The sequence below is a fragment of the Amphiprion ocellaris genome, chromosome 6 (assembly GCF_022539595.1).
Source record: "Amphiprion ocellaris isolate individual 3 ecotype Okinawa chromosome 6, ASM2253959v1, whole genome shotgun sequence".
Classification (NCBI taxonomy): Eukaryota; Metazoa; Chordata; class Actinopteri; family Pomacentridae; genus Amphiprion; species Amphiprion ocellaris.
In genome coordinates this window covers 19,307,730-19,317,771 of record NC_072771.1, presented here as the reverse complement: position 1 = coordinate 19,317,771, position 10,042 = coordinate 19,307,730, and the positions used below count along the sequence as shown (strand labels likewise).

Genomic DNA, 10,042 nt, shown 5'->3' with positions numbered 1-10,042 from the left:
TCTTTTTATCTATTGTTCAATTATAGTGCAGGGTACTGGATTAGTTGTTTGGTTTGGACTTCCTAAAAATACTGAAATTATCTATGTATCTATGTATCTATCCATCTATCGATGTATGGTCCGTGTACGGATCTGGTAATTGGATTTTCCGTTCTGAAACGGGTATTGAAAAACAAAAAACAAGTGGTTATTTGATTTTCGTTTTAAAATACAAAAATTAAAATTGAAATACAAGGCGTTTTTCCTTTTCATGATCAAAAAGGGATATACGATTTTTTTTTTAAATGCTTTGATTTTCGTTTTATATTTAGAATAACAAGAAAGTAAAATCAGTAAGAGACAGAAACGAAAAAGGTCCGTTTTTTCATTTTCTGAGACCGGAAGTGGTCATCAGCAAGTGTGGAGCCAAACGACAACAAGATTCTCAGAGGGCGGAGCCAGAGAGCAGCGATTGGTCAGACCAAAGATAGAAGACAGTGCGCTTGTATCCAGTCTATGTATATCTATGGTCGGCAAGTCTGGTAGCATCTCTGGCTGCTGTTGACCTTGTTTTTGGAGTAAAACATGGTAAGAAGATAAATACTTCTAACCAGTAGCGTTATTTTGTTGTACGTTAAGTCAGCGACTTGTGAAGAGTTGTGTTTTGTCGTGTTTGAGCAGTTGGTCCGGACCCGTTAGCTAGCTAAGCGGCTAAGTTAGCTAGCGGGCTAATTATCACAGGTGGCTAACTTACCGCTGAACACCTGTGTCAGTTGCTGCCGCAGCTGTTCTTCATTATTAGAATGACCTCAACCTGTATTTCTCTGCTGTGTATTTTAGCTTTAAAAAAAGTTATTTTACTTTAAGGTTAACTGAAACCCGTTGAGCTGCCCTGAAGGTTAACATTCAGCTGGTTTGAATTAAACCACGCTTAACTTAACATTGCGCAACATTACCTCTCTGAATCTCCATAATTTCATTAAATTCCTTCTCTCTTCCACTGCTCAAGTTCAATCCAGTATATAAAATGACATTAATAGTGAATAAACTAACAACCAGCCATTGTATTTATTTATTACTGCATGTATTTGTAGTAAAACATGAGTTGAAACATCCTACTTTTGGATCTAGAACTGCACAAGCCGTTCATTTTCAGTCACCTGACGAGTTAAACTCTCCTTTTTATGTGAGGTTGAAGCAGAAAGTCTGAGTTAACAAAGAAAGTTCTTTATAATTTGTGATACCTGTTATCTCTGACTGAGGCTTTAGTTTTTGTTGAGCTGATTTACACGTAGAAACTTTGTTCAGGAAAATTTCTCAGTAGCTCAGAGGACAGGCTGCTTTTTACACAAACTTGTAAGAGAATGTCTGTCAATGCTTTCAGCAGAATTTAGAAACACAACACTTCCTAAACAGATATTTTGAGGCTGTGAGGTTGAACATTTGAGAGTATATCAGTGTGTTTGTTTGTGGTCTTTCTGTTTCTAGATTGAAGCTGAATTAGTGAGGATGACTCCTGCTCCTGTCATCTCTAAGGTCCTCACACATCTTTACCTGCACATGAGGAAAATCACTCCTGTAGAATGCAGGTATGTTTGTCATTATTATAAAAAGATGTTGCCCGGTGACCTGTCAGAAACCCATTATACAGAGTCAGCCAAAATAATGTTTACACACATCAGGAAAAGAAAAACTTGCATAAATATTTCAATACCAAATTTATTCAGACATCACAAGATTAATAAAAGTTATCTTTGGCCTCTACAATTACAAGAGGTGCTCAAAGTGGTGGCCACTGGCTTCCAGACATTTCTGTTGTGTTGTAGACGTCACTTGTTGATGCTCCATTCATGAGGGTAGCGCCATCTGTTGGGAAAACATCGTACAACAGGACACAGAGTTATCGTGATTTGATCAAACTTAGAAAGAGGTATCTAGATGTATAGAAGTACTTATACAAATGAAATATTTATAAAAGTTTTTCTTTTCCTGACGTGTGTACTTTATTGTGGCTGACTCTGAACTTAATGAGAACAAAACTGTCATTTAATTGTTGCTCTCAAAGCTTCTTTAGTGAAAACCAGCTGGTGTTCTGCTTTGAAACAAACTGTGTCTATGTTTATAGGTTTAACCCCACAGTTTCTGAATGAACTGATAGTTTTTTTTTTCCTGATCAATGTGGACGTTATAATTGATGGTAACATTTACTGATCATATAATCAGCATGACAATATAACAGTATAACATTCTGACCACCTGACTAATACTGTGTTGGTCCCTTTATGCTGCTAAAACTCCTCTGACCCAGTGGTTCATCAGAACCTCTGGGGATGTCCTGTGGATTCTGTGGATGCTGTGGGTTGCAGGGTGGGTCCTACCTAGACCAGGCTGATCCTGGACCATCCCACAGATGCTCAATCAGATCTGGATGTGGAGAGTGTGGAACCCAGGTGAACAGCTTAGCTCTGTCATGTTCCTCGGACCACTCCTGTAGTAGCAGTTTTAGTTTGTCCTGCTGAGGGTGGCAGCTGGCATCAAGGACTGCTGTTGCCATGGAGATTAGGGGGTTGTTTGTCCTGCAGTGTTTAGGTGGTGGTACATGTCAAACATCCACATGAACGTCAAGGTTTCCCAGCAGAACGTTGCATTAGAACAAGATGATGGATGTTGTTCTCTTCAGCTGTCAGTGGTCAGAATGTTGTGGCTGATTGGTGGATCTGTCTGCCTTTACTCTGACATCCAGAGTTATACAAAAGTGGAGTATGTGTGCAGTGCAGAAGAGATTTACTTTATTGTATGCATTTTTAAAAAAATTTTTTTTAAGGGAGAGCATTTTTTTTATCCACCTGAAGAAGACCTAATCTTTCCCTTCAAAGGATAGTTAATTGTTACTACGGCTTCCATAGTGGTCCCATCAGAGAAAATCATCCATATACAGATTTTTATTAATTCCAGGGCTGGTTCAGTAAAGATTGTAATAATAAGTACATCAGATAATTCTTGGTCGCAGTTGGAATTTTGCAGCCTGAGAGATGGTTGAGAAGGTTTGCAGTTCTTGTTTTAGCAATATGTTATAACAGAAGATCTTTAATGTCATTGTACATGAAATTATCTGCAAACCAGCAAAGTGTATCAGTTTGAGGTATCTAAAAGTAAATAAGTAATGAAAAATGCTTCTAAAGCCAATAATAAACAGAATATTTGGAGGGAATATTCTAAAAAGGAAAGAAAAGCTCCATTCTCACTCCTCTCAGGATAAACTGTCATTAAAATTGACTTTAAATTTAGCTTCAACATGAGATAAAAACATTTACTTTCATTACTGATGTTGTCAAGTTTTAATAAAGTTCATGCTACTTTTATAAAATGATGAAAGTGAATAAACTGTATTTCTGTGATCTGTGTTTGATTTCTGTCTTTTCTCCTGTCATCCAGATGTTCAGAGGGAGATGATGCCACATCTGGTCCAGCTGATGGAAGGTCTTGAAGTTCTCTGACTGGCCTCGACTGAAGATGGTCGTCTCACTGGATTTAAGGTTCAGATGCTCAGTAACAAACTCCACCAATGAGCCAACAGGGAAGCTTTAGGTTTATTAAATGTTGCTATGAAGGTTTCGCTGTTTTTCTTTGTGAATGCAATGTGCTCCAACTGAAACTTGAATTAGAACTTAGAAGTAAATCCTTCCATCTGAAAGGATTTAGTTGCATTAATAACCTCATAACATTCTAATTTTTCTTCCAGTCTTGGTTGGAAATAGAATCTCTGTATTGATTCAGGTAAAAACTGAACTTCACAGCATGTCGGAGCAAAACAACCAGATGAAAACTGTGATGGTGTTGGATTGTCAGACTGTAATGTTGCAGCTCAAAGCAGCTTTTCTAGCTCAGTTCATTCTGACATTCAGCTATGAATCAACACAGCAGATGATGATCCATGCTGTGGAAGTCTCACATCTCCTGATTTAATGGAGCTGCTTTGCACTTTTTACACTGTTTATTCACCAACACTTCATTTAATAAAAGTCCCATCTAGTTTTCATGAGGAATGTGATGTTTTAATTTCTCTGTGAATAACTGCAGTCTAATGCAGCAGCTGGAGTTGTAACATCTGTCCTGATATTGATCATGAAGTATTGATCAGAATACTTATGGTCAGCATTCATCCCTGAAGTTTTACATTAAAATCTTTACTTGTGTTGTGAACTTTGGTAAGAAGCACAAACATTAGTGTTGCCATGGATACAAGAGTGTTAAATTCTGTCCATGTTTCCATTTTGGGAAATGCAGTCCAGTTCCAGAATGTGGAGGAATTTAGTCTCACAATCACAGACAACAAATATTATCTGATAGTCTGGTTATTGTTGTTTATCAGCACAATACAAAAAGATTATTGTTAGAAATATTCCAGTTAAGACTATAGAATATCATGATTTATGTAAATTTACCTCAATAATATGAATGTTCAGGTTAAGATTGTGCAGTGATATTTATTATGCAAGTTTAGATGATTAAAGTTTATAACGCTGCACTAAATTACTATTTAAATTTACATCATTATAATATTTAGGGTCAGACCCTACAGTATTGAGATTAAGAAATCAAATATTCTATAAAATGTACATACACTGAACTCATTTGGATATATTTAAGTGAGACTCTACAATATTATTTGACACAAATCTATCTAAATCAAAATTTTAATAATTTTCACGCCAAACATTTATTGGACTGATTTAAACATTAAAATCACTCCTTTCTAATCCTCTGCTGTACGTTCAAACCTGAGGCCTTAAATGGAAACACAAAAGTATCTGTTTGAAGGAACTTCTGCAGAGTCCTGGTTCCAGAACATGATGATAGAATTATAGACAAACTTTACCAAAAGCTGCCTGAGAGTTTACAGGTTTTTATGTTAGATTTCTTCAGTAATTTAATGAGTGTTATCAGCAAAAATCAAGTGTTCATTTGATGAACTTCATTTCCTAAAACATCCAGAATTGGAGCTCATATCTTTTGGCAGCTGTAAAGTTTCTGCTCCTTCAAAGTTCACAACACAATGAATGAATTCCTAAAACACTCTCAATGCTGGAGATGCTTTGATGCTGAAGCAGTGACCAGTTTTTCTGTTTCTTCTCTGGAGATGCACAATGAGGGACATCTGCAGCGACTGAGAAAGAGTCGCACCACATCCTGACATGAGGAAAAAGACTTTATTGAAGACTACAATGAGAAAAACTATCAGACAGCAGACGGCTGCATTCAAGGTGAGCTCTGAACATTTGATCTGGAACCGGAATTCAATAACGGCAGCATGAGCTTCATTTCAGTCTGTAGCTGCTGAATTCATGGATGAATCATCTTGCACTAGAGAGGAAGACCATCAAACATCCACGTCAGCTGATGGAGGTCCAAGAGTCTCACCAAACAAACAACCTACAGAGTGAAGACCTCCAATCTGATTGGACAGCCTCCTATTCAGCTACATGTGTGAACAAATGCCTCTAAGTTGATTTGTTTTCTAAAATAAATCTAGTTTGAGTCCTAATCTATGCCTGTGTTTGCTTCTTTACACCGCTGTTAACAGTTTAGGCTGTTAAGATTGTTCCAGATAAGACAAGTACAAGATTGTTCAGAGCCGTTCTACTACGAGCCTGACAGGAAGAACTCCAACAGCTACTGAATGTTCCTGTGGTCCCCTCAAGGCTACAGGAGGAGTCCTACGAGGATGAGCCGGTCCACCTGATGGTGGCCAGTCGCTGCGGTTCAAAGCCAACACCGACTACGTGGACTTCTAGTGGACCACATGGAGGTCTTTAAACTGGACCAACAAGTTCAGGGACTCCCCGGCTCGTGGGTCTGAGGACGCCACCGAGCCTCGGCCCAGCCGGCCTCCTGTCTGTGGGTATTTGAGTGCTGAGAGGTTTGTGGATGCATGTGAACGTGTCTGTGTTGAAACAGCAGCTTTGGACTCAGTAACGCCAGGAAAATTACTTCTAGGCTTGACTACTGTAATTCCTTCTTATCAGGTTGTCCCAATAGCTCTCTGAAACATCTGCAGCTGGTCCAAAATGCTGCAGCCTGAGTACTGACGGGAGTTAGCAAGAGAGATATTTCTCCTATACTGGTTTCTCTTCATTGGCTTCCTGTTAAATCTAGAATAGAATTCAAAATCCTTCTTCTGACATATAAAGCTCTTAACAACCAATCTCCATCATACCATTAAACCAACCTTTTAGGTGCATGTCCAAGGATTTTTGGTGGAATGTTCCTTTAAGGTGGATGTTTGAGGACCTTGTAGGCGGAATACTTCCTTAAACCAACCTTTTAGGTCAACATTCAAAGATTTAAGGTGGAATATTCCTTTAAACCAACCTAAATTTCATGTTTTGATCATTATCAAGTGAACCTCAATCCAGACTCCTCATAATGATGTTTGAGATTTATGCTGCTGTTATTTGTTTAGTCCAGACTAAATGACAGAAATCCACAACTGTAACTTTATTTCAGGACTCGGTTATTAAATGTCAAAACAATCCATGTGACTCTAAAAACTCAACAGCTGTACAAACTCTAAGATTAAACTCTCCACAAGGATCCAAAATAAGTTGGACTTCTACATGAGAGCTTTAATTATTCTTTATCTACTTCCTGAAAAGTTTGGTCAATAAAAAAGACAAAAACTAATATTTTCAGCTCAACTAAAGACAGACTGTGATTTTTCTGCTCACATGTTGTGTTGTAAACTTCCTCTTTCAAATAAATAGCCACCTAACCCCTTGTTTGTCCTGTTTTTGTGTTGCTCCTCCGCGACCCTAGACAGCCGGGTCCTAATGTTTTTTGAGCAACACACCATACTATGATGTTTTTACAATGATGGTTCTACTATGGAACCAGTTTGACATGTTCAGGTGTTCTTTGTGTGAAAACTCAGAGATTTCAGGTATCAGAAGGTGGTTTTCAACTTTCTTTGTTAACTTTCTGCTTCAACTTTAAATTAAATTTCCTTCACTAACCCAGCCCTCTGGACTTCCAGTAAGCTGTGTTCCTATTGGCTGTCCAGGTGGCTGCTTGGTGTTATCAGGAACACCTGGGGAGCTCGGGGTCTTCCTGTTTTATTTAGCTGCAGACAAACATTTCCTCTGCCTCTCTTCACCACAACCGGGTTTGGTTCCATTGCTTTAGTTTGTTCTTTAGGTGTTGGCTTGCAGTTTCCAGCAGTAAAATTGTCTTTAATGTGTTTCTTGGTGTGTTTTAGGGCTTTGTACTGGATAGTTGTCTTGGTAAATGTGGTTCTTTAACCACAGTTAGCACATGGTGCTAATGTGTGCAGTGATTAGTGGATTTGGTGCAGCTGAGTTGTGTCTTTATCTTGGCTGTAGTGAGTCTTCAGAGGTTTTTGGTCAGACACGTTCTGTATTCTTGTTTGTGAACCAATGTTTGTTGTCCAGAAGGTAAGAGTTCCTGTCCTGATTCTCTGTTCTCAGAGGTTCTCTGGTAGGCTGCAGGAGACTTTAGCTTTGGGTTGTACTAGTTTGGTTTTTGTACGGTTTCATTTGGACGACTATCTTGAGGCCCCTCCATGTGGTTTAGTGAGGTTTTCTGGAACAGTTGTACAAAGCAACCTGCAGCAGAAGAGACTTTGAGAGTGTTTAGGAAGTTCTGGAGACCAGACTTTAGCGCAGCAGAAACATTTGTCAGCAGTTTGAGCAGGAGAAGGTGAGCTTCAGAGTAGAAATGAGACAGAAACCTTCTTGACCCGTGTGGTGAGGTCCTGTACCAAGAGTTTGAGCAGGTTGTGAAGAGTCTGTACTTCTTTGGTCTGAAAGCACAAGAAGAGTCGACTCATTAAAGGAGAAAACAGGAGATATTGTTGGTTCTTCTGTCGCTCTGCAGTTTAAAGTTTCCTTAGACTGAATATCAAGTTTATATTTTAAATGATTTGCCATGTGAGCCCAAGAAGACTTCAATAAACTCCCTCCATCCCCTGGACACACACAGATTTTATTACCATGTTAAAACTTTAAAAAAAAAAAGAAAAAAATGTTTGTGAGTTTTAATCCTAGTTTTAGCAGTTTTTCTCTTTGCTTGTTTAGTTTTGTCATCTGTGTGAAAGGTGCTAAACAAATAAAGTTGATAAACTGAATAATTGACTAACTCATGATTGTGACAAAAGAAGTATTTTCATTGTGATTTAAGGGTTTGTTTCATTTTAAAGGTTGGGGTTAAAATCTTGACAGAAAAAGAAGATTAAAGAAATAAACTACATTAAAAAAGCAATTACATCAAAGGAAAAGAACATTTAATACAATAAAACTTTTCAAAAGAAAATTAAACATTAAATATAATTAAATTATATTAAAGACAAGATATTTAGATAGTTAAACAGAAGATACAAAATATGTAATTATGAAATTAAACAAAATTTTTGAAACAAATATTAAACATTAAAGATGAAAGATTTTAGATAAACATTTTAAAATTCAATTAAACAAGAATATTAAACATTTAAAAAAATACAAAACATTTAATTAGATTATTAAACCTTTAAAAAGACAAAACATTTAATTAAATTAAATGTTTAATTAGAAAATTAAAACTTTAAATAGGAATTAAACTGAAAATACAATGAAGCATTTAAAAAGAAAATTAAACATTAAAAGGAGGCAAAACATTTAAGAAGAAAAACCTTAAAGATTTAATGGAAAAATTAAACATTGGGAAAGAAAAGGAAATTTTTCAAACAAGCCGATAAAACATTTGAAAAAACAATTAAACATTAAAAAGACGAAACATTTGGAAATCAAATCAGACATTAGAAAAGAATAAAAGGTGACAAAAGAGCAAAACTAAACATTTAAGAAGAATCAAACTAAAGACAAAACATTTGAAAAGACACCAGTTAGACTTTAGAAGATCAAATTAAACAGAAGAGACAATAAAATGATCAAAAAGAGCAAAAACAGATAAAGTTCTTACAGCATTTTCTAGTCTGAAATGAAAACATCAAGTTGTTTCTTCAAACATTTCCTCTTTCTATGTTCTTGGTTTGATTGTGGACAGATTTACTAAGAACTCATTTCAGAAAACTGCTTTCCAGATAAAGTCTACTAGTATTTGATTGCATTGATCAAACTAATGTTACCTTCTGATCTTCACAAACTTTACTGTTCAGTGAAGAGAATCAAAGTCTGTTGAGGATTTCTAAAAAACCCACAGGTGAAGGTCTGAGAAGAACTCAGATGGATGGTCTCAATGTGAAATCAAGACTCATGGTCACAAGTTTTAAGGCTTCTGTTAACCAGAAAGTTCAAACTAACAGAGAAGTACTGAGAAACTTTTAAAACGTCAGTCCTCAGACTGTCGAAAGGTTCAAACTAACAGAGAACTACTCAGGAACTTTTAGGTTTTCAGTCCTCAGACTGTCGAAAGGTTCAAACTAACAGAGAACTACTCAGGAACTTAGAAGATTTCAGTCCTTGGACTGTCTGAAAGTTCAATCTAACAGAGAACTACTGTGGGACTTAGAAAATTTCAGCCCTCAGACTGTCTGAAGGTTCAATCTAACAGAGAACTACTGTGGGACTTAGAAAATTTCAGCCCTCAGACTGTGTGAAAGCTCAGGTCCTGAGGACTCAGGAGGTGTGGAGGCTTTGGAAAGTCTTGGAACTGAGGGTTCCACCCTCCAGAACAAAGGCCGAAGTCCAACCTCCTGAGAAAAACGGTCGAGTCAAGACTCGAGTTAAAAAAAAAACTCGAAAACGACAAAAAATAGATGATAAATGCGCAAAAAAAAGAAGAATTAGTATCTGAGCGAGTAGCTCAGGGGGTTAGAAGACAGACTACCAAGTGGAAGGTCGCAGGTTCGAGACCCACCACCGGCATTTTCTTTCTTTGTCTTTGTCAGGATTTTGATAAAAATTTAGGAAGGGTCTGGTCTTGAACCAGCGACCTGCAGCTCCATAGGCAAATCCTTAACTCACTGAGCTACAGATCAGATGAAAAGAAATAAATTCGTCGTCCCTTTGGCATCGTAGTTCCTGAAGTGACCACATGGGTGGAGCCA

The 10,042-nt window shown here is 37.3% G+C and overlaps 2 long non-coding RNA genes across 2 annotated transcripts; one reads left to right on the top strand and one right to left on the bottom strand.

The window, feature by feature from the left end:
* The first annotated feature begins 163 nt into the window (after positions 1–163).
* On the top strand, positions 164–4,173 carry LOC129349162 (uncharacterized). Its single transcript, XR_008602060.1, has 3 exons — positions 164–567; positions 1,468–1,568; positions 3,415–4,173. It is a non-coding gene; the product is annotated as an uncharacterized LOC129349162 (long non-coding RNA).
* Positions 1,685–3,030, bottom strand: LOC129349163 (uncharacterized). The gene is made up of 2 exons (XR_008602061.1): positions 2,358–3,030; positions 1,685–1,845 (listed from the first exon to the last, which is right to left on the bottom strand). It is a non-coding gene; the product is annotated as an uncharacterized LOC129349163 (long non-coding RNA).
* Positions 4,174–10,042: the final 5,869 nt, after the last annotated feature.